This window comes from Mustela putorius, unplaced genomic scaffold, assembly GCF_011764305.1.
Source record: "Mustela putorius furo isolate JIRA1106 unplaced genomic scaffold, ASM1176430v1.1 tig00537227_pilon_pilon_pilon, whole genome shotgun sequence".
NCBI classification, from domain to species: domain Eukaryota; kingdom Metazoa; phylum Chordata; class Mammalia; order Carnivora; family Mustelidae; genus Mustela; species Mustela putorius.
The window spans coordinates 582,523-608,025 of NW_025422368.1; the positions used below are offsets into that span (position 1 = coordinate 582,523).

The 25,503-nt window shown below is 35.8% G+C and overlaps 1 pseudogene; it reads right to left on the reverse strand.

Moving 5' to 3' along the window:
- Positions 1–1,726: 1,726 nt before the first annotated feature.
- LOC106004705 lies at positions 1,727–10,098 on the reverse strand (annotated as a pseudogene).
- Positions 10,099–25,503: the final 15,405 nt, after the last annotated feature.

A 25,503-nucleotide genomic window follows, 5' to 3' on the forward strand; every position in this document is an offset into this window, starting at 1 on the left:
CAGTATTAGCTGGAGAATTTATTAGCCAGTCATAGAAAAAAACTGTACCTGAAATAGCTAAAATTTTATGTCCTGTATGTTATTTTGTTTCTATTCTAAATTTAGTCTGTCCTCCAAAAGTCTTTGTAAAATGATCTAGTAGATCTTAAACTTATATTTCATAACACCCATTCTTCACTTCTTCAGTATTAATAGAATATTTATCTATGTCTATAGCTAGACTTCCTTGCAACTTGTTGTGACCATGTGACTAAATTATGAGCAAAGGTTATAAGTGGAGATATGCAATTTCCATGGACTATCGTTTGATGAAAGAGATTTGCTCTTTTCCATTTAACCCCCCTCTCATTGCTGTGATATCAGCACATGGGAAGACAAGCCATTTAGAGCCATGAATATGAGCAACCATACTAGGAGTACACTGGCTGTTCAACAAGAGGGAGTAAACCCAGGTTCCTGACACCATTGCATTAACTTAGAAACACAGTGACTTCATAGAGGAGTTTCAACATACCAGACTGAACATTTAAATAAGATAAAAGTAAAGCTATTAGTGATTAAAGTGCTACAATATTTGTCTTTCTTATAATCTACCAAATCAATGGTATATTTTTTAAGATTTTATTTATTTATTTGACACAGAGAGAGAGAGAGATCACAAGTGCACAGAGAGGCAGACAGAGAGAGAGAGGGAAGCAGAGAGTCCAATGTGGAGCTCAGTCCCAGGACCCTGGGATCATGACTAGAGCCAAAGGCAGAGGCTTTAACCCACTGAGCTACCCAGGCACCCCGAAATCTATGGTATTAATCAAAGCCTGATATTTTACCTCGAGTCTAACAGGTTGGCCAACCATCATTTCACAGATACTGAACAGAGGGATCCTATTGGGTAAGTGACAGAAAGCTTTATTATTTATTATATAGCAGGAAGCAGGAACTTCATATTCTTATCAGTTCCCTTTCTCTGCAGAGAAGGGCTCTAATGGGTATTGTGTTACACAGTGCACCTACATCTAAAGCAGAGGAATCCCTAAATTAGTAAATTCTCAGTCTTTTCAAGAGGAAAACCTTCCTAGTTTTTCCCTACTAGAAGGCAATATCTTTTTTAAAAATTATTATGTTCAGTTAGCAGTCAAAACCACAGGGAGATACTACCTTACACCAGTTAGAATGGCAAAAATTAACAAGACAGGAAACAACAAATGTTGTCAAGGTATGGAGAAAGGGGAACCCTCTTACACTGGTGGTTGCAATGGAAGCTGGTACAGCTACTCTGGAAAATAGTATGGGAATTCCTCAAAAAGTTAAAAACTAGAGCTACCCTATGTCCCAGCAGTTGCACTACTAGGTATTTATCCAAAAGATACAGATGCAGTGAAAATAAGGAGCATATGCACCTGAATGTCCATAGCATCAATGTCCACAATAGCCTAAATGTGGTAGGAGACCAGATACCCTTCAAGAGATGAATGGATAAAGAAGATTGTTCATATATACAATGGAATATTACTCAGCCATCAGAAAGGATGAATGCCCATCATTTACACTGACATGGGTGGAAGTGGAGAAGATTATGCTAAGTGAAAGAAGACAAGCAGATAAAGACAATTATCACACAGTTTCACTCATATGTAGAACATAAGGGATGGCATGGAGGACATTAGGGGAAGAAAGGGAAACCGAATGAAAAGATAGTATTTTTAATATACTTCTAAGGGGAAAAAATCTACCAAATCTGTTGCAAAATATTCCTGAATAGAAAGTCCAGAGCAAAAGCTATCACATGTAGAAATGTTTCAGAATTTCCACCCACAAAATCCATCCCTCATTTCTAAACCAACTCAGCTTCTGCTGCAAATTCACCTAAGTATGTTCCTCTGTTGTCCTCTCTGATTATTCTGCAGGTCTCTTTTATCACTCCCAAGATGCTAGTCACAGAGTTCTCCAAAAGGATGCAAGCCAGTGACTAGCCCTCACACAAGTATAAGCCCTCTTGGGGCTAAGGTCTCCTAGAAAGAGTTTACAATTTTGGAGGTTGGCAGCTGAGTTAAAAATCCATCATTCATATTACAGGTTAGTAATGCTTCTGACATAGCTTTCAGCTGGCTCTCAGGGCTCCCAATTCAATAACTTGTTTTTGGAGGGACTGCTTACGTATATTTAATACATCTGTCCTATTTGTTCAAGCCATCATCCATGTGACATTTGTCTGCTCCACTATATGACTTAAAATAGGAGTGAGGAAGACATTTGGAAGCATTTTGCCTGACTAAAGTAAAAAAACACAAGAAAGAACACATACTGGTGAGGATATGGATAAAAAGGAACCCTTGTACACTGTTGGTGGGAATGCAAATCAGAACAGCCACTGTGGAAAACACTATGGAGATTCCTCAAAAAATTAAAAATAGAACCACCATATGACCCAGCAATTCCACTACTGGGTACTTACCCAAACAATTTTAAAGCATTAATTTGGAAGGATATTGTACCTCTATGTTTACTGCAGCACTTTTTATAAAAAGCCAAATTATGGAAGCAATACAACCCAAGTATCCATTGATAGATGAATTGATAAAGAAGATATAATAGTTATCTTTCTAGTATCTATCATCTATCTATATATCCATCATCTATCTTCAAATATATATATATATATATATATATATATATATATACAATTTGATATTACTCAGCCATAAAAAGAATGAAATCTTGTCATTTGCAACAAGGATAGATCTAGCGGATATAATGCTAAGTGAAACAAGTCATTCAGAGAAAGATAAATAACATACGATTTCTCTCTCACATGTGGAATTTAAGGAAGAAACAAAGAAAAAGAGACAAACCAAAAAGTGGACTCTTAACTATAGAGAACAAGCAGATGGTTATCAGGGGGTAGGTGAGTGGAGGGACGGGTGAAATAGGTGAAGGGAATTTAGAATACACCTATCGTGATGAACAATGAAAAATGTATACAATTGCTGAATCACTATATTGTACACTTAAAATGAATATTGCACTGTCTGTTAATTTTACCGGAATTAAAATAAGTTTTGAAAAGAAGTATTTTGCCTGTGGGTGAAGGTAGTTGTGTGGGGTGACTAGGAGGTGCTGGAGTGGTTCCCTATTATCTCTGTTATCTTCATCTGATGGAGGATGGCTTACCTAAAAGTCAAGCAAATTTAAAATTCTTGTCCTGAAGTATTTGTCTTTTGGAGAAAGGCTCCAGAGACAGTTCTTAGCGGCAAAGATCATTAAGTCTTCTGGGATCTAAAGTGTCCTCTTCCCTGATAATGGGTTTTCTCTCTCTTCCTCTCTCTCTCCACTTCCACAAAATCTGAGTAGTCCATTCCACAACTATAATTTCATCCGGTTTCCAGTCATACCCTTCTCATACTCAGGAACCCCTCATCTAGAGGAGTCAGGGGATGAGGGACAAGGACAATTTTATAAAACTTACCAAGAATTAAGTTTGAATCTATGTGGCCATGTTACCATCTGGAATTTGTACCAACTAAACAGATTTGAGTTTGTTAAGGCAATAATAAAACAATGTATTGGGTGATATTATTAAATACGATAGGTCTGTGTCACAACTGAGACCCTGAGCTTAGAAAAATACCAGTACTTTAAAGAGGTTGCCAGTAAACCTGCCCAGTCTTGCCCAGTACAGGACATTATCTTAATTCCAGTTAGGGAAAAAAAAAACAAAAACAAACAAACAAACAAAAACACCTGCCTTCTACCCTTGAAGAATAAATGATCTCTATCTCCGTTGCTGAATGATTTAAAAACAATTGTAAAAGTAATGTAGAGCAAGAGCTAATACAAGATATGTAAAAAGTCCATGGAAAATTGGCACTCAAAAGTCATGACTGCACAGCTGGTTGCATCAAATAAACTCTTAAGGAGGATTTTTTTTTTTTTAATTAGCTATCTGAACTTGAAGTGTTTGAAAACAGTAAGAAGATAAGATATCAGGAATCCTTGGCATCAAGTATTGATGAGTTACTTAGATTATCACTTAGAAAGAAGCTTCTATTGGGGCAACTGGGTGGCACAGTCAATTAAATATGTGCCTTTGGCTCAGGTCATGATGTTGGGGTCTGGGATTGAGCCTTGCTTTGGGCTCCCTGTTCAGCTGGGAGCCTGATTCTCCCTCTCCTTATTTCCCTCCCTCTGGTTATGCTCACTCTCTCTCTTTCTCTCAAATAAATAAGTAAAATCTTAAAAAAAAAAAAAGAAAGAAAGAAGCTTGCTTGAAAGGATAACCTTTTTCAAAGTAAATAGAGATGATACAAAACAATATAAGCATGTGAAATATATTCACATATCTATGGTGGCTATAACTAATAATGTTTTATGACATATTTGGAAGTTGCAAAGAGAATAAATCTTAAAATATCTCATCACAAGAAAAAAAAATGTAACCATGTATGGTGACAGATTGTAAATAGACTTATTGTGGAGATGATTTTGCAATGTATATAAATATCAAATCACCATGTTTTACACGTGAAACCATAACAGTGTTATATGTCAACACTTCAACTGAAAAAATAAAAAAAGACCAGAACCTCCTTTGTTTTCAGTAACAACTGACATAAAGCTATAAGAGATAATAAATTTCTTGAGGGTAGTCATGGGAACTTCATTTTGCTGAGTATAAATCAAGCTAAGAATTTAAAGCCACAAACTTGTCATTTTCCTTCTCTCTATATAGTTAGATACAACCTTTCTGCCTTGTAGCACGATAGTGAATATATTTCACATGCTTATTGGCTAACATTCAAACCTCAAAAAAGAAAACTTAACTACCAAAAATTATTGTAGTAATTGTTCTAGTCCATTTGGACTACTATAACAAAATATCAGAAGACTCTGTGTCATACATAAAAAGAAATGTATTTCACACAGTTCTGGAGCATGGAAAACCGTGTTCAGAGTGTCATTGTGGTCAGATAAGGGCCTTCTTCCAGTTTTCTGTTTTCTCATTGTATGCTTACATGGTGGAAGGAGGGGGACAGAATTCTCTGGGGTCCTTTCATAAGAGCACTAATCCTGTTAGTGGTTTCACGCCTATGATCTAACTACCTCCCAAAGGCCCTATCCCCTACTACCATCACCTTTGGGAGTTAGAATTTCAAAATATGAATTTTGGGGTTCCTATTAAGACCATAGCAATAATTCACCAACTTACATTAACAAAAGCCTGGGGGAATATATGTGATAATAGATTCTAAGGGTGATATACCAGAAAGAAAGTAAATATAATTCTATATCAGGGTGAATTTATTGATATATTTTTAATGATTTGGGGTTTGTTGGTTTGTTTGTTTTTGGCTCTAAATTAGGGTTTTACTTTCAGAAAGCTAGTTTACCAGCATATCATAGATCAGGGTGAGGACTGAGTAGTGATTGTGGATTTAATGGAAGAGTTCAAACTTCTGATGATGGCTATAATTTTTTGTTCAATTAGATAACTACTTGAATTTGTGAATGACTTATCCTGATTAAAGCTGAAATATTAGAGAAATAAGTCCAAAGATCTATAATGACAGCAATATGGAACATTTTTTAATGCACAGGAGGGTATTAACATCATTGAAAGGTACTGTAATTGCTGGTCTGAAGTGAAAGTGGGAGATAATTTCATTACAGTGAGTTTCCTCATTTCACTGGAAATGATGGGACTATGGGAAAGCAGAGGTCATGTAATAACAATTAGCTGACATTGGCAAGATGGGTATGGTTACTTATTAGTTGGTAGAGGTAGACTGAATATCAAAATTGTGTGATATGCATTAGTTTGAAAAAGACATCATGCTGCTCCTAAGGCTAAAATAGACAATCCATTAAGTTCCTATTTGACCTCAATAATTGAAAGAACTCTAGTTTGGGTGAAAGCAAGGATGATATAGCCATCGAATGGTGTTAAACTCCTTATCCAAATAAAGACTTTAGTCTTCATTCATAGAGCCAGAACCCGTTAAGGAAGTTATCCTTAAGGAGGTGTCATGCATTGATATTAATATCTTAATCACCTTCCAATTTTCCTGAAAGGATATAAATTCTTTTGTCAGGAAAACTGTCCACTGAAGAGGGTAAAATCTGGAACTTTCCGGGATTGTTTCACCTCATCTCTGAGCTAATCTTAATTATTACGATGATAGAATGCCAGGGTACAGACATATTAGAGTGGAGAATAATGAGGGTGGAGAAAGCTTTATTGATAAGTGGCAGCTATGTGTTAGTCTCATTTACAGTGATTCTATTGCGTGTGAGAAATCATCCTGATATATTGTTAAAAGAGATATACTCAGGACCAAGTAGAAATCCATGGAGTTCACCCTCATAAACAAATAATAAATCAAAGCATCTTTCCCTGGAAAAATTGCAGTACTTGATACTACCATCAAATAAATACTTAAAAAATTATGCAGGAATGGTAATCCATTCCACATACCCATTTAATTCAAATATTTGCCTACCCTATCCCAGATGAATTTTAGAGGGTAACAGTAGATTCATATGATGAATTAGATTACGATACCAAATGCAATATGTGTTAAGTTATGGACCACTTATTGGTTTAAATCCAAACAATATTGGCACTAAATATTGAGTTATTGAATTTTAGATTTTTTTGATTAATAGAACATAACAGGTAGATTGCATCACCTTGAAATAGTAAAACAGATAAGAAATCAGACCTTCATCCTTACTTTAGGGCCATCCCTAGCCTTTTGCTATTATTTATTTATTTTTATTTTATTTTTTTAAAGATTTTATTTATTTATCAGAGAGTGGGGGGGGGGGGAGAGCAAGCACAGGCAGACAGAATGGCAGGCAGAGGCAGAGGGAGAAGCGGGCTCCCTGCCGAGCAAGGAGCCCGATGTGGGACTCGATCCCAGGACGCTGGGATCATGACCTGAGCCAAAGGCAGCTGCTTAACCAACTGAGCCACCCAGGCGTCCCGCCTTTTGCTATTATTTAGACATTGGACAAGCAAACCCAAATCTGCAGTACAAGCCCACAGGCTGTTTTTGTACAGTCTTCCATCTAAGAATAGTTTTTACATTTGAAGGTTCAGAAGAGGAAAGAGGAAGAGGTTGAGGGAGTAGGGAGGATAGGAGAATGGAGGAAGCATATAAGGGTATGTTAAAGATATATATATATATTTTTTATTTTTTATTTTCAGCATAACAGTATTCCTTGTTTTTTGCACCACACCCAGTGCTCCATGCAATCCGTGCCCTCTCTAATACCCACTACCTGGTTCCCCCAACCTCCCACCCTGCACTGCTTCAAACCCCTCAGATTGTTTTTCAGATATATTTTTTAAAAATGTATCAGGGACTCAGAACTTCTCAGGCAAAATATTTTTTTTAAATACACATTAAGAGAAATATATGATTTTATTTTACAAATAGACATATTCCAATTTTCTCTTTTATATGATAACAAATACCCATCAATCGTATATGCTTTCATGAAAATATTGCTCTGCCATTCTGTTCCAAAATACATGATATTTTATTTATTTTTTAATTTAAATTCAATTAGCCAATATATAGTACATCATCAGTTTCTGATGTTGTGTTTAACGATTGCGTATAACACCCAGTGCTCATATCATGTGCCATTCTTAATGCATGGTATTTTAACAGTATGTGAAAAAGTAACCAGTTTTCAAAAGAAAGTTGTAGCAAACAAAAGAAATTTAGAAATTGATTGTTTGAAATTATTGCCATAGTTATTATTACTGAAGATTATATAAGCTCAATAATTGTGAAAATTTCTCATCCACCTATTGGGAAAACTTAGAATTATTATAATCTCTATTAAAATATTCCAAGTAAAAATTTCTGTGCACTTTAAAAATGCTTATATAAAAATAAAAGTTTAGGCAGCATATTAACATTAGAGCAGACAGAATTGCAGTAATTCAATATCAAAAACAAATTCAAATAGAACAGAAGAATAATTACTGTGACTCCCTTCTTTTGATGTGATCAGCATTCAGTGTGAAGCATTAGTTTTGAACTATGAAGACCCTTCTTTTTTAAAATTTATTTATTTATTTATTTGACAGACAGAGATCACAAATAGGCAGAGAAGCAGGCAGAGAGAGAGGGAAGTAGGTTCCCTGCTGAGCAGAGAGCCTAATGCAGGGCTCGATTCCAGGACCCTGAGATCATGACCTGAGCCAAAGGCAGAGGCTTTAACCCACTGAGACACCCAGGTGCCCCTATGAAGACCCTCTAACTACCAAGATCAGATAGGCTTAGAATAAGAATTTCATTTAACTTATCACATAATAAACTGATATTTGCAAATATAATAATACATGTTATATCAAATTTAATTTTATAGTTGTACTATTAACATTAAAATTAATTTATATCATAAATCTGTATTATAAACTATATTGATTCTTTTGCTTAATATCTTTGCTTAATTTCTATTTTTCTATTAACATGTTTAAATATTCTATACTATAGTGATTATATAATTTATAAACAAATATACAGATACTGTGAAATTCAAGTGTTTTTGTGTTTTTTTTTCTTTGCTGGTAGAGTATATGATAAAGAATAATAATAATAATCAAAAGAAATTTACAAATTGATTATTTGAAATGGCTGCCATGACCTTGATTTACAGAAACAAAAGAATTCCATAATATTTAAGGACATGGTGGTTAGTAATTCAATACCTCTAAAGGTTATAGGTGAATTCCCATTTTTTATTTTGCCTTGACTCAGTGACAATTTGGGCATTTCTAGAAGTATGTGTTTCTCAGCTAATTTCACAACTCTAGGTGGTGCATCAACTCTATATAGAATATGTGGAAAATTGAATCTGTGAATTCCAGAACAGTGGAAAAGAACAAGGAAAAAATACAGTGTATTTTGTCCTCCTCTGAGAGAATTTTTTTAGGAAATAGATAAAATCACCAAATAAAAAGGCATATTATTTTGGCCTAAATAAGGGACAGATAAAGGGAGAGAATTAAGCTTTGGGGATTAATTAGACCAACATGAAAATTATAGCAAGAAAAATAGTTATTATTATTTTGAATATAAGAATTAAGAGTTCTATGAAGCACTTTATCCTTCTTGCTTTCTTTTACTCATAACCTCAGTAATATCACTAAAATGATTCACTTCACTGAGAAAATCTCAATCTTTTTGATCATGTACTTAAAAGCATCTTGCACTTGTTTGTTTCTCAGTATATAAGTGAAGGGATTCAACATAGGGGCAACAGAAGTACTGAGCAGGGCTATCCCTTTATTTAAAGAGACTCTGTCCTTTGCAGAGGGTTTCACATACATGAAAATGCAGCTGCCATATGAAATGGACACAACTACCATGTGAGAAGAACAAGTAGAAAAGGCTTTCTTCCTCTGTTGAGAAGAAGGTATCTTCAGTATAATCCTGATGATGTTTGCGTAGGAGAGAATCACTAATGTCAGTGTAACCAGGAGGGTCAAAATGGCTGAGAGAAATGCCATTAAATCTATTACATCTGTGTCTGTGCAAGAGAGCTGTAATATAGGAGAAAAAATTGCAGAAGAAATGATCTATAGCGTTGCTTGCACAGAAATCTACCTGGAGACCCACAAGGAGTGGTAGAACAATTACTATAAAACCAGCCAACCATGAAGCAAAGACCAAAAAGTTGCAGACTCTCACTCATGATGGTAGTGTAATGCAGGTGTTTTCAGATGGTCACATAGCAGTCATAAGACATGGCAGCTAGAAGAAAAAATTCAATTCCACCCAAAACAATAGTAAAAACCAGCTGTGTTGCACAACTCTTGTAAGAAATGGACTTATCACCTGTTGCCATACTGGCAAGAAATCTGGAGATGCAGACAGTTGTGAATGAAATTTCTAAAAATGAGAAACTTCAGAGGAAGAAATACATGGGTGTCTTTAGATGAGAGTCCAGTAGGGTGAGGATGATTATGGTTAGATTCCCAATGACACGCAACATGAAGGTGAAAAGAAGGAGAAAAAAAATGACCACTTGTAATTGTGGATTATCAGTCAGTCCAAGAAGAATAAAGGTTGTTACTGTGCTGTGGTTTTTTTATTGCTGACTTCCAAAAAATAATAATTTTAAAAAGTAAGAAAAAATGAGAAATAAAAGGTATAACCTTGCATGAGATACCTATTAGCTTGAGACTGTCCATACATGTGTTGCTCCTGCCACACAACCTCCTTCAGTGTTATGCTAGTCAGCAGTAACAGCCTCTAAAAACTTGCTCATATAATTTGTACTCAAAATTTCACTAACCGAGTGCAACTCTAGGAGTGTCATTAATTCAGGCATTTCAGAAAGATAATGTATGGCATATAAAAATAGAAACCAAAAAAAAAAAATCCAGAAAAATTATCATAATATTTTAACTTGTGTCTTCTGTAGTTGCAATTTTCCCCCAATCTACTAAGTTCAGATTAAGTTATTTTACACCATCAGGTAACTCACTCTTCTTTGCTAAACTTATCTCTTTCTCAGTTCATTACTCCTTATGATAGTATTCTGTAAGTTAGATTTCAGCTGAGGAATCCTTGCCTTTTAAAAATCAAAAACTTGACCTAAATACCTGAGTGGGGATTCAGAACTTTCACCAAACTTCCATAAACTCTTCAAGATTGAAATCTTCATGACCACTTTAGGTCTGCTTTCCCCTTTTTCCTGAAGACTTGGGTGTACTTTTGTCTCACTCATCCTGGTTATTCTTATTTCTCTGATATGGACCCAAGTAGATAGGAAATATATCCTCATGCATGATGACTGTGTTGTTTATGTAGCATTCTTTATTTACTTTTGCAGTAACTGGAGAGGGTTCTAGAAAACAAGCCATTTAAAAAGATATTATCTACTTATACCTGGTAGTTTGTTTTTAGTGTCATTGCTCTGCATGGCTCACCCCCATTGCCATGGTAGTCTCTTCTCTCTCCCTCATGTCCTTCTTCTCTTCTCTTATTCGCTTGTTTTGTGGTTAGCGCCTTAAAATTCAGAATTTTATTAGCCTTTTCAATGTTTTTACTTTCCATCTTCTTCATACCATGCCTACATCCTCAGGTTCATCATCTCAAAAGTGTTTCACCAAATTTTTCTAAAGCATGACCATATTTTCCTTAAGAAGAATGTCATGTCATATGTTGTTTTAAACCTATTATATGCATTTTATTTTTTTTTAATTTTTTATTTTTTATAAACATGTATTTTTATCCCCAGGTGTACAGGTCTGTGAATCACCAGGTTTACACACTTCACAGCACTCACCAAAGCACATACCCTCCCCAATGTCCATAATCCCATCTCCTTCTCCCAAACCCCCTCCCCCCCGGCAACCCTCAGTTTGTTTTGTGAGATTAAGAGTCACTTATGGTTTGTCTCCCTCCCAATCCCATCTTGTTTCATTTATTCTTCTTCTACCCACTTAAGCCTCCATGTTGCATCACCACTTCCTCATATCAGGGAGATCATATGATAGTTGTCTTTCTCTGCTTGACTTATTTCGCTAAGCATGATACGCTCTAGTTCCATCCATGTTGTTGCAAATGGCAAGATTTCATTTATTTTGATGGCTGCATAGTATTCCATTGTGTATATATACCACATCTTCTTGATCCATTCATCTGTTGATGGACATCTAGGTTCTTTCCATAGTTTGGCTATTGTGGACATTGCTGCTATAAACATTCGGGTGCATGTGTCCCTTTGGATCACTACATTTGTATCTTTAGGGTAAATACCCAGTAGTGCAATTGCTGGGTCATAGGGCAGTTCTATTTTCAACATTTTGAGGAACCTCCATGCTGTTTTCCAGAGTGGCTGCACCAGCTTGCATTCCCACCAACAGTGTAGGAGGGTTCCCCTTTCTCCGCATCCTCGCCAGCATCTGTCATTTCCTGACTTGTTGATTTTAGCCATTCTGACTGGTGTGAGGTGATATCTCATTGTGGTTTTGATTTGTATTTCCCTGATGCCGAGTGATATGGAGCACTTTTTCATGTGTCTGTTGGCCATCTGGATGTCTTCTTTGCAGAAATGTCTGTTCATGTCTTCTGCCCATTTCTTGATTGGATTATTAGTTCGTTGGGTGTTGAGTTTGCTAAGTTCTTTATAGATTCTGGACACTAGTCCTTTATCTGATATGTCGTTTGCAAATATCTTCTCCCATTCTGTCAGTTGTCTTTTGATTTTGTTAACTGTTTCCTTTGCTGTGCAAAAGCTTTTGATCTTGATGAAATCCCAGTAGTTCATTTTTTCCCAGCTTCACTTGCCTTTTGCGTTGTTCCTAGGTAGATGTTGCTGCGGCAGAGGTCGAAGAGGTTGCTGCCCGTGTTCTCCTCAAGGATTTTGATGGATTCCTTTCGTACATTGAGGTCCTTCATACATTTTGAGTCTATTTTTGTGTGTGGTGTAAGGAAATGGTCCAATTTCATTTTTCTGCAAGTGGCTGTCCAATTTTCCCAGCACCATTTATTGAAAAGGCTGTCTTTTTTCCATTGGACATTCTTTCCTGCTTTGTCGAAAATTAGTTGACCATAGATTTGAGGGTCTATTTCTGGGCTCTCTATCCTGTTCCATTGATCTATGTGTCTGTTTTTGTGCCAGTACCATGCTGTCTTGATGATGACAGCTTTGTAATAGAGCTTGAAGTCCGGAATTGTGATGCCACAAACGTTGGCTTTCTTTTTCAATATCCCTTTGGCTATTCGAGGTCTTTTCTGGTTCCATATAAATTTTAGCATTATTTGTTCCATTTCTTTGAAAAAGATGGATGGTACTTTGATAGGAATTGCATTAAATGTGTAGATTGCTTTAGGTAGCATAGACATTTTCACAATATTTATTCTTCCAATCCAGGAGCATGGAACATTTTTCCATTTCTTTGTGTCTTCCTCAATTTCTTTCATGAGTACTTTATAGTTTTCTGAGTATAGATTCTGTGTCTCTTTGGTTAGGTTTATTCCTAGGTATCTTATGGTTTTGGATGCAATTGTAAATGGGATTGACTCCTTAATATCTCTTTCTTCTGTCTTGCTGTTGGTGTAGAGAAATGCAACTGATTTCTGTGCATTGATTTTATATCCTGACTCTTTACTGAATTCCTGTATAAGTTCTAGCAGTTTTGGAGTGGAGTCTTTTGGGTTTTCCACATATAGTATCATATCATCTGCGAAGAGTGATAATTTGACTTCTTCTTTGCCGATTTGGATGCCTTTAATTTCCTTTTGTTGTCTGATTGCTGAGGCTAGGACCTCTAGTACGATGTTGAATAGCAGTGGTGATAATGGACATCCCTGCCGTGTTCCTGACCTTAGCGGAAAAGCTTTCAGTTTTTCTCCATTGAGAATGATATTTGCGGTGGGTTTTTCATAGATGGCTTTGATGATATTGAGGTATGTGCCCTCTATCCCTACAATTTGAAGAGTTTTGATCAGGAAGGGATGTTGTACTTTGTCAAATGCGTTTTCAGCATCTATTGAGAGTATCATATGGTTCTTGTTCTTTCTTTTATTGATGTGTTGTATCACATTGACTGATTTGCGGATGTTGAACCAACCTTGCAGCCCTGGTATAAATCCCACTTGGTCGTGGTGAATAATCTTTTTAATGTACTGTTGAATCCTATTGGCAAGTATTTTGTTGAGTATTTTCGCATCTGTGTTCATCAAGGATATCGGTCTATAGCTCTCTTTTTTGGTGGGATCCTTGTCTGGTTTTGGGATCAAGGTGATGCTGGCCTCATAAAATGAGTTTGGAAGTTTTCCTTCCATTTCTATTTTTTGGAACAGTTTCAGGAGAATAGGAATTAGTTCTTCTTTAAATGTTTGGTAGAATTCCCCCGGGAAGCCGTCTGGCCCTGGGCTTTTGTTTGTTTGGAGATTTTTAATGACTGTTTCAATCTCCTTACTGGTTATGGGTCTGTTCAGGCTTTCTATTTCTTCCTGGTTCAGTTGTGGTAGTTTATATGTTTCTAGGAATGCATCCATTGCTTCCAGATTGTCAAATTTATTGCCGTAGAGTTGCTCATAGTATGTTCTTATAATAGGTTGTATTTCTTTGGTGTTAGTTGTGATCTCTCCTCTTTCATTCATGATTTAATTTATTTGGGTCCTTTCTCTTTTCTTTTTGGTAAGTCGGGCCAGGGGTTTATCAATTTTATTAATTCTTTCAAAGAACCAGCTCCTAGTTTCGTTGATTTGTTCTATTGTTTTTTGGTTTCTATTTCATTGATTTCTGCTCTGATGTTTATGATTTCTCTTCTCCTGCTGGGCTTAGGGTTTCTTTCTTGTTCTTTCTCCAGCTCCTTTAGGTGTAGGGTTAGGTTGTGTACCTGAGACCTTTCTTGTTTCTTGAGAAAGGCTTGTACCGCTATATATTTTCCTCTCAGGACTGCCTTTGTTGTGTCCCACAGATTTTGAACCGTTGTATTTTCATTATCATTTGTTTCCATGATTTTTTTCAATTCTTCTTTAATTTCCCGGTTGACCCATTCATTCTTTAGAAGGATACTGTTTAGTCTCCATGTATTTGGGTTCTTTCCAAACTTCCTTTTGTGGTTGAGTTCTAGCTTTAGAGCATTGTGGTCTGAAAATATACAGGGAATGATCCCAATCTTTTGATACCGGTTGAGTCCTGATTTAGGACCGAGGATGTGATCTATTCTGGAGAATGTTCCATGTGCACTAGAGAAGAATGTGTATTCTGTTGCTTTGGGATGGAATATTCTGAATATATCTGTGATGTCCATCTGGTCCAGTGTGTCATTTAAGGCCTTTATTTCCTTGCTGATCTTTTGCTTGGATGACCTGTCCATTTCAGTGAGGGGAGTGTTAAAGTCCCCTACTATTATTGTATTATTGTTGATGTGTTTCTTTGATTTTGTTATTAATTGGTTTATATAGTTGGCTGCTCCCACATTGGGGGCTTAGATATTTAAAATTGTTAAATCTTCTTGTTGGACAGACCCTTTGAGTATGATATAGTGTCCTTCCTCATCTCTTATTATAGTCTTTGGCTTAAAATCTAATTGATCTGATATAAGGATTGCCACTCCTGCTTTCTTCTGATGTCCATTAGCATGGTAAATTCTTTTCCACCCCCTCACTTTAAATCTGGAGGTGTCTTCGGGCTTAAAATGTGTTTCTTGGAGGCAACATATAGATGGGGTTTGTTTTTTTATCCATTCTGATACCCTGTGTCTTTTGACAGGGGCATTTAGCCCATTCACATTCAGGGTAACTATTGAGAGATATGAATTTAGTGCCATTGTATTGCCTGTAAGGTGACTGTTACTGTATATGGTCTCTGTTCCTTTCTGATCTACCACTTGTAGGCTCTCTCTTTGCTTAGAGGACCCCTTTCATTATTTCCTGTAGAGCTGGTTTGGTATTTGCAAATTCTTTCAGTTGTTGTTTGTCCTGGAAGCTTTTAATCTCTCCTTCTATTTTCAATGATAGCCTAGCTGGATATAGTATTCTTGGCTGCATGTTTTTCTCGTTTAGTGCTCTGAAAATATGCCAGCTCTTTCTGGCCTGCCAGGTCTCTGTGGATAAGTCAGCTGCCAATCTAATATTTTTACCATTGTATGTTACAGACTTCTTTTCCTGGGCTGCTTTCAGGATTTTCTCTTTGTCATTGAGACTTGTAAATTTTACTATTAGGTGACGGGGTGTGGGCCTATTCTTATTGATTTTGAGGGGCATTCTCTGAACCTCCTGAATTTTGATGCTCGTTCCCTTTGCCATATTGGGGAAATTCTCCCCAATAATTCTCTCCAGTATACCTTCTGCTCCCCTCTCACTTTCTTCTTCTTCTGGAATCCCAATTATTCTAATGTTGTTTCGTCTTATGGTGTCACTTATCTCTCGAATTCTCCCCTCGTGGCCCAGTAGCTGTTTGTCCCTCTTTTGCTCAGCTTCTTTATTCTCTGTCATTTGGTCTTCTATATCACTAATTCTTTCTTCTGCCTCATTTATCCTAGCAGTTAGAGCCTCCATTTTTGATTGCACCTCATTAATAGCTTTTTTGATTTCACCTTGGTTAGATTTTAGTTCTTTTATTTCTCCAGAAAGGGCTTTTATATCTCTCGAGAGGGTTTCTCTAATATCTTCCATGCCTTTTTCGAGCCCGGCTAGAACCTTGAGAATTGTCATTCTGAACTCTAGATCTGACATATTACCGATGTCTGTATTGATTAGGTCCCTAGCCTTCGGTACTGCCTCTTGTTCTTTTTTTTGTGTTGAATTTTTACGTCTTGTCATTTTGTCCAGATAAGAGTAAATGAAGGGGCAAGTAAAATACTAAAAGGTTGGCAACAACCCCAGGAAAATATGCTTTAACCAAATTAGAAGAGATCCAAAATCGTGAGTGGGGAGAAAGGGGATAAAAAGAGGTTCAAAAAGGAAGAAAGAAAAAAAAAAAAACAAAAAGAAAAGAAAAAGAAAAAAAAAAGAAAGAAAAGAAAAGAAAAGAATTTTTTAAAAAAGAAAACACCTAAGAAAAATGTAAAAAAATATATATATATTAGATAAACTAGTAAAAAGTCGTTAAAGAAGAAAAAGGTAACAGTTAAAAAAAAATTTTACCCGAAGGCGAGAAAAAAAAAAAAAAAAGAAAAAATTAAATTAACTGCAAGACTAAAAAAAATCACAGGAAAAAAGCCATGAGTTCCGTGCTTGGCTTTCTCCTCCTCTGGAATTCTGCTGCTCTCCTTGGTATTGAAACCGCACTCCTTGGTAGGTGAACTTGGTCTCGGCTGGATTTCTTGTTGATCTTCTGGGGGAGGGGCCTGTTGTAGTGATTCTCAAGTGTCTTTGCCCCAGGCGGAATTACACCGCCCTTACCCGGGGCCGGGGTGAGTAATCTGCTCGGGTTTGCTTTCAGGAGCTTTTGTTCCCTGAGCGCTCTCCGTAGAGTTCCAGAGGACGGGAATACAAATGGCGGCCTCCTGGTCTCCAGCCCGGAGGAGCCGAGAGCCCAGGGCCCCACTCCTCAGTGCGCCCTCAGAGAACAGCGCCCAGTTACTCCCGTCTGCCTGACCTCCGGCCGCGCTCCGAGCTCACCGAGCCTGCGGCCGGTTCAAGGTAACACTGAGCTGCGAGCTTACTGTCAGCTTTGTCTCTGTAGCCGGCTTTCCCGTTCCAATACCCGCAAGCTCTGCGACACTCAGACACCCCCGATCCTTCTGTGACCCTGCGGGACCTGAGGCCACGCTGACCCCGCATGGGCTTCGCCCCGGTTTAGCCTCTGGAGCGATGTCCCTCAGCGGAACAGACTTTTAAAAGTCCTGATTTTGTGTGCGGTTGCTCCGCCGCTTGCCGGGAGCCAGCCCCTCCCCCCGGGGTCTACCTTCCCGTCGCTTTGGATTCACTTCTCCGCCGGTCCTACCTTTCAGAAAGTGGTTGTTTTTCTGTTTCCAGAATTGCTGTTCTTCTTCTCTTGGATCTGCCGATGGATTTTCAGGTGTTTGCAAGTGTTTTCAATCCTTAGATAAGCTATCTAGCTGATCTCCAGCTAGCTGAAGCAGTCTCAGCTTGCTACTTCTCCGCCATCTTGACTCCTCTCTATTATATGCATTTTAAAGCTATTACATTTCACACAATCCAGTTCAGGTGTTTAAAAATGTAGAGATATTTCCAATGGTTATAAATAACTACAATAGGATTAAAATTTTTTCCTCTTTTACTTCATTCCTTTCTTACATTTTTTCCTTTCCTTCCCCAGACTCCCCAATGTATCATTTCTCTAAAAATGTCTACATTCTGGGTATTTAAGCATACTTTATACTCAGTGATTCTCAGTGATTAAATTTTTGAAATCCAAGTTTGGTCTACTTTCCTTTTCTAAGTTCAGTCTATTTTTTAAGGTCAAAAGCATAAGAAAATGTCAGTCAACAAAGGATGAATTACATAGGGTACCAAATTATAAAGTTAGAAGTGAATTCATATATGCATACTCCCAAGCTAAATTTAAATTACAAAACTGCAAAAAAAAAAACCCTAAAAAATATTGAAACTACTTGACATCATTATCTTCTTTTAACTGCAAATAAAATACTTGGTGAATGGCAATAAAATAGTCACTATTTCTGACCATTTTTATAAGCCCAGGGACTTCTGTAACCACTTCCGCAATTTATCAGTAAGGGAGAGGAGATTCCTTTGGGATATGAAACTGGATGTTTTATGAAGTGTTTAAATTCTATTGAATTCAATAAGAGGAAATTTCTCAAGTAGTACTAATTCATTTTTCCAATGTCATATTTTACAACATTCACAAAGATCCTGTATACCAAAAACATATGTAATTATAATTATCTGAGGAAAACAACATATTCATTTAATAAAATACATTTCTGAGATTCTTTTGAATGTTATGAAGGATGTCTATTCAAAGCTTGATTCCAACGAAATGAAGGTTCAAAGATTCCTTATTAGAACAAGTCAACTGAGTTGTAAAAAAAAAAAAAAAATAGTTCTAACTTCATGGCCTTTATTTCAATGGCTTACAAATGAATCAAATTTTTTGTCTGGGTTCATGCAATCAATATGACTAAATTAAAAAAAAATTCCCCAACCTTACTGTATTTAGTAGCAATTTCATTACCAACTGTCTGCTTTTGATTTGAGCCCCAGAACACAGGAAATTTCTGAATGTTGCATATCCATCATATTTTTATATTACTTTAAACTACTTTTAACTTGCATTCTTATCCAAAATACATTAACCCCAACATCTCACACGCAACTGTGTGAGCTCATAGATTTTGTCAGGACAAGAAATTTATCTAATTTCATTTCTTCTTTAAAGAGCCATATCTCCAATTTATGTTGTTTGGAGGACATTTTCTGTATTACATATAAAGTAAATGTATTTCTTAAAAAAAAAAACTTAGAGTGGTAAAAAAAGATTTCAATCTCATTGTTTACTTTGAGATATTTCTGGCCTACATGAGAAACATAATTGCTTCATTTGTAGTTTTAGGATTTAATCATTTTTGTGTACTCTACCATTGATCTCAAGAGTATTAAATGACAAAACAATTTTTAAAAGATAGAAACATTTCCCAAGATACCATTGTACAACTATGTTAAAAATACATGGATTATTTATTAAGTATAATCTGTAAACTCATATGTAAAAACAAGATAAAATCTTCTTTTGAGGCAGCTATATGTTGTAAGCCATAAGGAGTTTTTCGAACTTACATCTTACATATCCATAACAAATATACATTCCACACAAGAAAAAATGAAACTCTACAATTCATATTGTGAAAAGATTCTAAGGGGTTTATTACCAAAAGTTTCAATCCTGATTCAATAACGGGCTTATATTAAATTTACCTAAATTAAATCGCACAAGGCCATCATCTTGAGTGGTAGTTTTAAAGACTTAATTAGTTTTAAGATTTGGAAGCCAAGATATTTCATCATTGACAAAGGAAATATTAAGTGTGTGACATTACCATGGCAGGATCAAAATCATAGGGATCTAGATTGAAGGGAAATGAGTTTCTCAAGACAGATAATAGGAATCTAATGTTTACACCTGCTAAGTGTCTACATCCAATCAGCAGGAAATTTGGTTGATTCTACACAAAATTTTATTTCAATTCATTTTACCTATTTTTATCTCTATTGCTAAATACTTTAATACTGTCTTTTATAACAGATAAACTTTTTTAAATTACTGCAATTTTACATATTAGATATTTAAAGATATTTTAATGAAGTAAAAATATATGTGCAGAATGTACAATTATCATACTATATAACTTGGTTACTTTTCACAAACTCAACATTCCTACATAAGCAACGCTCAGATAAAGAAACAGAATGTACCAGTACTAGAGAATGCTCCCTTCTTTTTCTCTTCTGGTCATTAAAGCTTAGCCACTGTTCTTACTTCCAATGCATCAGATCTTTTTTTTTTTTTTTTTTTTTTTTTTTTTTTTTTGCCACATTTAACACAATTTAAATTTATTTCCTGAAAATTTCAATCAAACATGCAGCACAGATGGTAGAAATTTTGTATATTTGAAGCTGCAATGTGCCTATTCTACTCTATGCCATCATTCAGAGATTGATTTTTAAGGCTCTGCTCTCTTCAAAATATATCTACAGTCAGCTTGCAGATGGAGGAAGAGAGATTGGTGAATCACCTGGGAGATTTCTATTGCTAATCCTGGAGGTCATTATCATAATTTTCACTAAGTTTCCATTCATAAGAACCCAGTTATATAGACAAGCCAAAATGCAAAATCTCTAGGATGTCTAGTCTCAACTTGTGTCCATCAAGAAATGCTTCATGATTAGACACAGTGTCTGCTACAGGTGCTAACATTCTAATCCAGTCTACTATTGCCTTCCACCTGGTCTAAATAGTAGCCTGTAATAACCTTCAAAATAATCTTTTCTTCCTTCGCTCATCCAATCTATTTTCGATACAGAAGAAAAAAAAGTATGTTCTCTAAAATTTAACTCAGGTTATGCTACTTTACTGAAATTATGTCCGAAGACCTATTGAATTGCAGACAATGAGTGGCCAGGAAGAATCCTTGGCATAGCTCCTCACCACCCATCTTCATCCTCTTCCACTCTTACCTTCTTTACTGTTATCAGTTGTAACACTGACTCTCTTTTAATTCCTCAAGCTCTTTTTCACCTCTATCCCTACCTCTGCTCTCACTCTACCTCCAAATTGCAGGCCTCTAATTAAATGTCATTTCCAGAAAAAAGTCATTTTCAAAAAAGACCCTATATGAGGAGGTTGTTCTTTAGAGTCTTTATTTCAGTATTTTATTCTTTACAACACTGCAATATTAATTTTTACATATATTTCTTCTCTCTTTCACTTTCCCTTTTATCTTTCTGTTCTCCTAGATAATCCTCATTTCAGAGAAGGGAGTTGTCTGCTATCTTATTTCATCCCTATATGCTTAGAATCTGGGGGTATCTGGGGTATCCCTCAAACTAACTAGAAATTGAATGTGTTGAATAATGTAAAAATTGAATGTTTTGTATATGAGATTGATTCATGGTTATCCTGAAATTGTGTGCATGATGAAATAAAAAATATGAATACTGTTATGCTGAAAATAAATTAATTAATTAAAACAAAGAAATAGATGATGTTATTAAGTAAATTGTAGTATAATAAGAGAAAGCCTGGGAAATGACCATGGAAGAAATTTGGAGAAGAGAGGGAATAATGATGAGCTAATTTTTTAAATATTAAATTCAGGGTGTCATTTATATAAAAATATTCTGATATCGTTCTTCCCAATTTTTAGATAAAATAATCTACACTGAAAACTAATAATTCAAACTGCTTTAACTCTGGAAGCATTTGAAAATAACTTTAAGAGAAAATATTTTAGAATGAGAAAAATATCCGTTAAAAGGCAATGAGTTTATAGCAGCAATGGCCACAGTCGCCAAACTGTGGAAAGAATCAAGATACCCTTCAATGGACAAATGGATAAGGAAGATGTGGTCCATATACACTATGGAGTATTATGCCTCCATCAGAAAGGATGAATACCCAACTTTTGTATCAGAATGGACAGGACTGGAAGAGATTATGCTGAGTGAAATAAGTCAAGCAGAGAGAGACAAGTATCATATGGTTTCACTTATTTGTGAAGCATAAGAAATAACACAGAAGACATGGGGAGATGAAGAGGAGAAGGGAGTTGAGGGAAATTGGAGGGGGAGACAAACCATGAGAGACTATGGACTCTGAAAACAATCTGAGGTTTTTAAGGGGCAGGGGGTGGGAGGTTGGGGGACCCTGGTGGTGGGAATTATGGAGGGCATGTATTGCATGGAGCACTGGGTGTGGTGCATAAATAATGAATTCTGTTACACTGAAAAGAAAATAAAAAATCGTATCTTTTTCATTAAAAAAAAGGCAATGAGTTATCAAGCTATGAGAAGACATGGGGGAAATCTTAAATGCATATTACTAAGTGAAAGAAGACAGTCTGAAAAGGTACATACTGTATGGTTCGAACTATACGATATTCTGGGATAGGCAAAATTATGGAAATAGTAAAAAGACCGTGGTTGCCATGGGATGGGGTAAGGGGTTAGGGATGAATAGATGCAGACAGGATTTGTAGGGCAATGAAAATTCTTTTTGTGATACCATAATGATGGATACATCTCATGCATTTGTCCAAACCCAAAGAGTGTACACACCAGGAGGAAACTGTAATTTAAACTATGGACTCTGGGTGATTATTATGAGTCAGTGTAAATTCATGAGTTGTAACAAATGGATCACTCTGGTGGGGATTGTTGATACTGAAGGAGACTATGCACATGTGGGTGAAAATGTTACGGGAAATCCCTGTAACCCTAATAATCCCTGTAATCCCCTAAACCTACTCTAAAATAATAACAATAGTAATAGTAAAAGTCTTAACTAAAAGAAAGAAATATGAGAGAAAAAAATCTAAGTTTCATATCACAAAAAACAAATAATAATAAATAATAATAAAAAATAAAACCATCTCCAATTCCTCTTTAGTTCCTAATTGTCTTAAAGAAAGCATTACAAATGCTTTAACCTAGTTGTCTTAAAGGAAGCATTACAAATTACCCCTAAAACTGCTTACTATGACCCTAAGGAATTGTGTGTGTACCAAATGACCTCATTATTGTGTTATTCTTCCTCAGAATATTAATTCAGTAAATTTATTATTTTTATTAAAGGCATACATATTTGGGATGCCTGGGTGGTTCAGTCAGTTAAGTGCCTACCTTCAGCTCAGGTCATGATCCCAGGGTCCTGGGATGGAGTCCATCCAAGGTTCCTGCTCAGAGGGGAGCCTGCTTCCCCCTCAGCTTGCCTCTCTCTCTCACTCCCTCTCTCTCTCTCCCTTTCTCTGGCAAATAGATAAATAAAAATCTTTTGAAAAAAAGATACACATATTCAAATTCAAAAGTCAAGAAACTTAGAATTCTATTAATGAAAATTAGTAGCTTCCTGCCCTCAGGAGGCTTTCATGCACCTTAACTCCTATTCTCCACAGCCCTCAGCTATTAACAAACAGGTTCCTATCCTCTATTTTATACGTAACTACTTCTTAATATTTTGAGTTAGAAACTATTTAAATATTTACTGGCTTAAATATGGAAGGTGGGCACTTGAAATTCGTACATTTCCCATCCTTTGTACCCACATCCCTTTTTAATATTTAATATAATTTGAAAATAACTTTATTGTAATGATCAGTTGTATTTTTATACTAATTTACATTATTTTGACAGTGTAAAATTTTCTTCTATCTGAGCCAAATCTTGGCCTATATTCTGTTTCTTTACTTAACAATGTTCTGTTTCCACTGGGCTTCATTTTCTCATTAAAATAATGTAATGTAATTAAATGTAATATAATGTAATTAAAATAATTACATGGTAAGTAAATGTGGTAAACATTTGGTAATGCATCTCAGTGTCAAATTACTATGTTGGGCACCTAAAACCAATATGATATTATACATCAACTATAACTCAATTATTGAAAAATTGCATAACTGTTTTTGTACTCTTCAATATTCTCTGTTCAGGTAGCTTCCTGAAGTGCAGCTATACCCTCAGTAGACTCAAATACATTTAGCAAACTCTACCTTTATTTATTTCTTTTTTTCTCAGTTCTAAGAGTCTCTGAACTCCTTTTCCTTCCAGCATCATCAGAACTCATTGCTTTCAAGGTCTAATCCACAACTATTGTATGGAGATGCTTGTTTCCAATATGGCAAGATGGAGATTCATTTTACCTTTTTTCTACTCCCAAGTGTGGATAGAGTGCGAGGATAATTAAGTTTCTTCATATTGCAGTGCCCTCTTTTAAGAAAACAACCCCCAAATTATGAATGCACATTTATAAATACAGGATTAGGAACAAACATGAGATTTATTTAGGACAAAGACAGTGATAACCAGTCACACATTTAACTAAGCTATTAAAATCATAAAGTCCAGAAAATACACAATTTGCATCAACTATATGATATAGTTCTGTAAGACCCTTTTTCCTTAACATGTTTGTTGTATTTTTTATGATGTTGCCACAGATTTTTTAAATTTATTATCTTAATGGTACAGTTTGGGGCCATTTAGTCCATCCATACTGTTCTGCAACCACCACCCATATTAAGTTCCAAACATTGCTCACCCAAAAGAAAACTCTGTAGCTATTTAGCAATTGCATTTCCAATTCCTTCTTTTACAATCCTCTAGCAATTACTAATCTGTTTTCTTTCTCTGTGGATGTCCAATTTTGGATACTTCATGTAAGTGGAATCATACCATTTGTGACCTCTTATGTCTGGTTTCTTTCACTTAGGATCATGATATTGAGGTATATCCACATTGAAACATGTATTAATACTTCACTTTTTTTCTCTTTGGATAATATCCCATTATACACTTATCACATTTTCTTCATTATACATGTATCACATTTCTTCCATTTCACCTGTCAATGGACATTTCAGTTGTCTCTACTTTTTTACTACTGTGAATAGGGCTGCTATGAACAATAGCATACATACAAGCATTTGAGAACAAGTTATTCGGGTCAATACCTAGGAATGGTGTTATTAAATCATATGACAATTTTATGTTTAACTTTTTTAAATGAAACTCCCAAACATTCCACAAAGAGTATGTCATTTTATATTCCCACTAACAATGCACTGGGCTTCCAATTTCTTCATATTCAACGCCCCCCCCCCTTTTTTTTTAAATAATGGCCATTCAGCAGTTCCCCACTCCCCTGCCCCAGATGGCCATAATTGAAGTGTAATGCACCATGGTTTTCATATGCATTTTTTATAATGACTAATGATGTGTAGCATCTTTGCATGCCCTTGTTGGCGATTTGGAGAAATGTCTGTTCAGATACTTTGCATATTTTAAAATTGGATTACTTGGGATTTTTTTATGTTTTGTTGTGGTTGACTTGTAATAGTTCTTTATATAGTCTGGGTGGTAGAAACTTATCAGATAAGTGATATGAAAATATTTTTTCTGCTTTTTTTTAAATAATTCCATGGCAATGTCCTCTGATGCACAAAAACTTTTAATTAATTAAATGCTTTAAAATATTTTATTTATTTATTTGAGAGAGAATGAAAGCAAGAGAGATCACAGAGAGAGATGGAGAAAGAAAAACAGACTTACCATTGTGGGGAGAGCCTGATGGGGGGGTTCAATCCCAGGACCCTGAGCTGAAGGCAGACACTTAACTCAGATACCCCAAACTTTTAATTTAGATAGAGTCCAATTTAATTTTTTTCTTTTGTTGCTCAGGTTTTTGGTGTCATGTAGAAGAATCCACTGCTAAATACTGATCCGTTAGTAAGATAGACCCCAACATTTTCTGCTAGGAATTTTATAGTTTTGGTTCTTACATCTAGGTCATTGATATATTAATTTGTAGATAGTATGA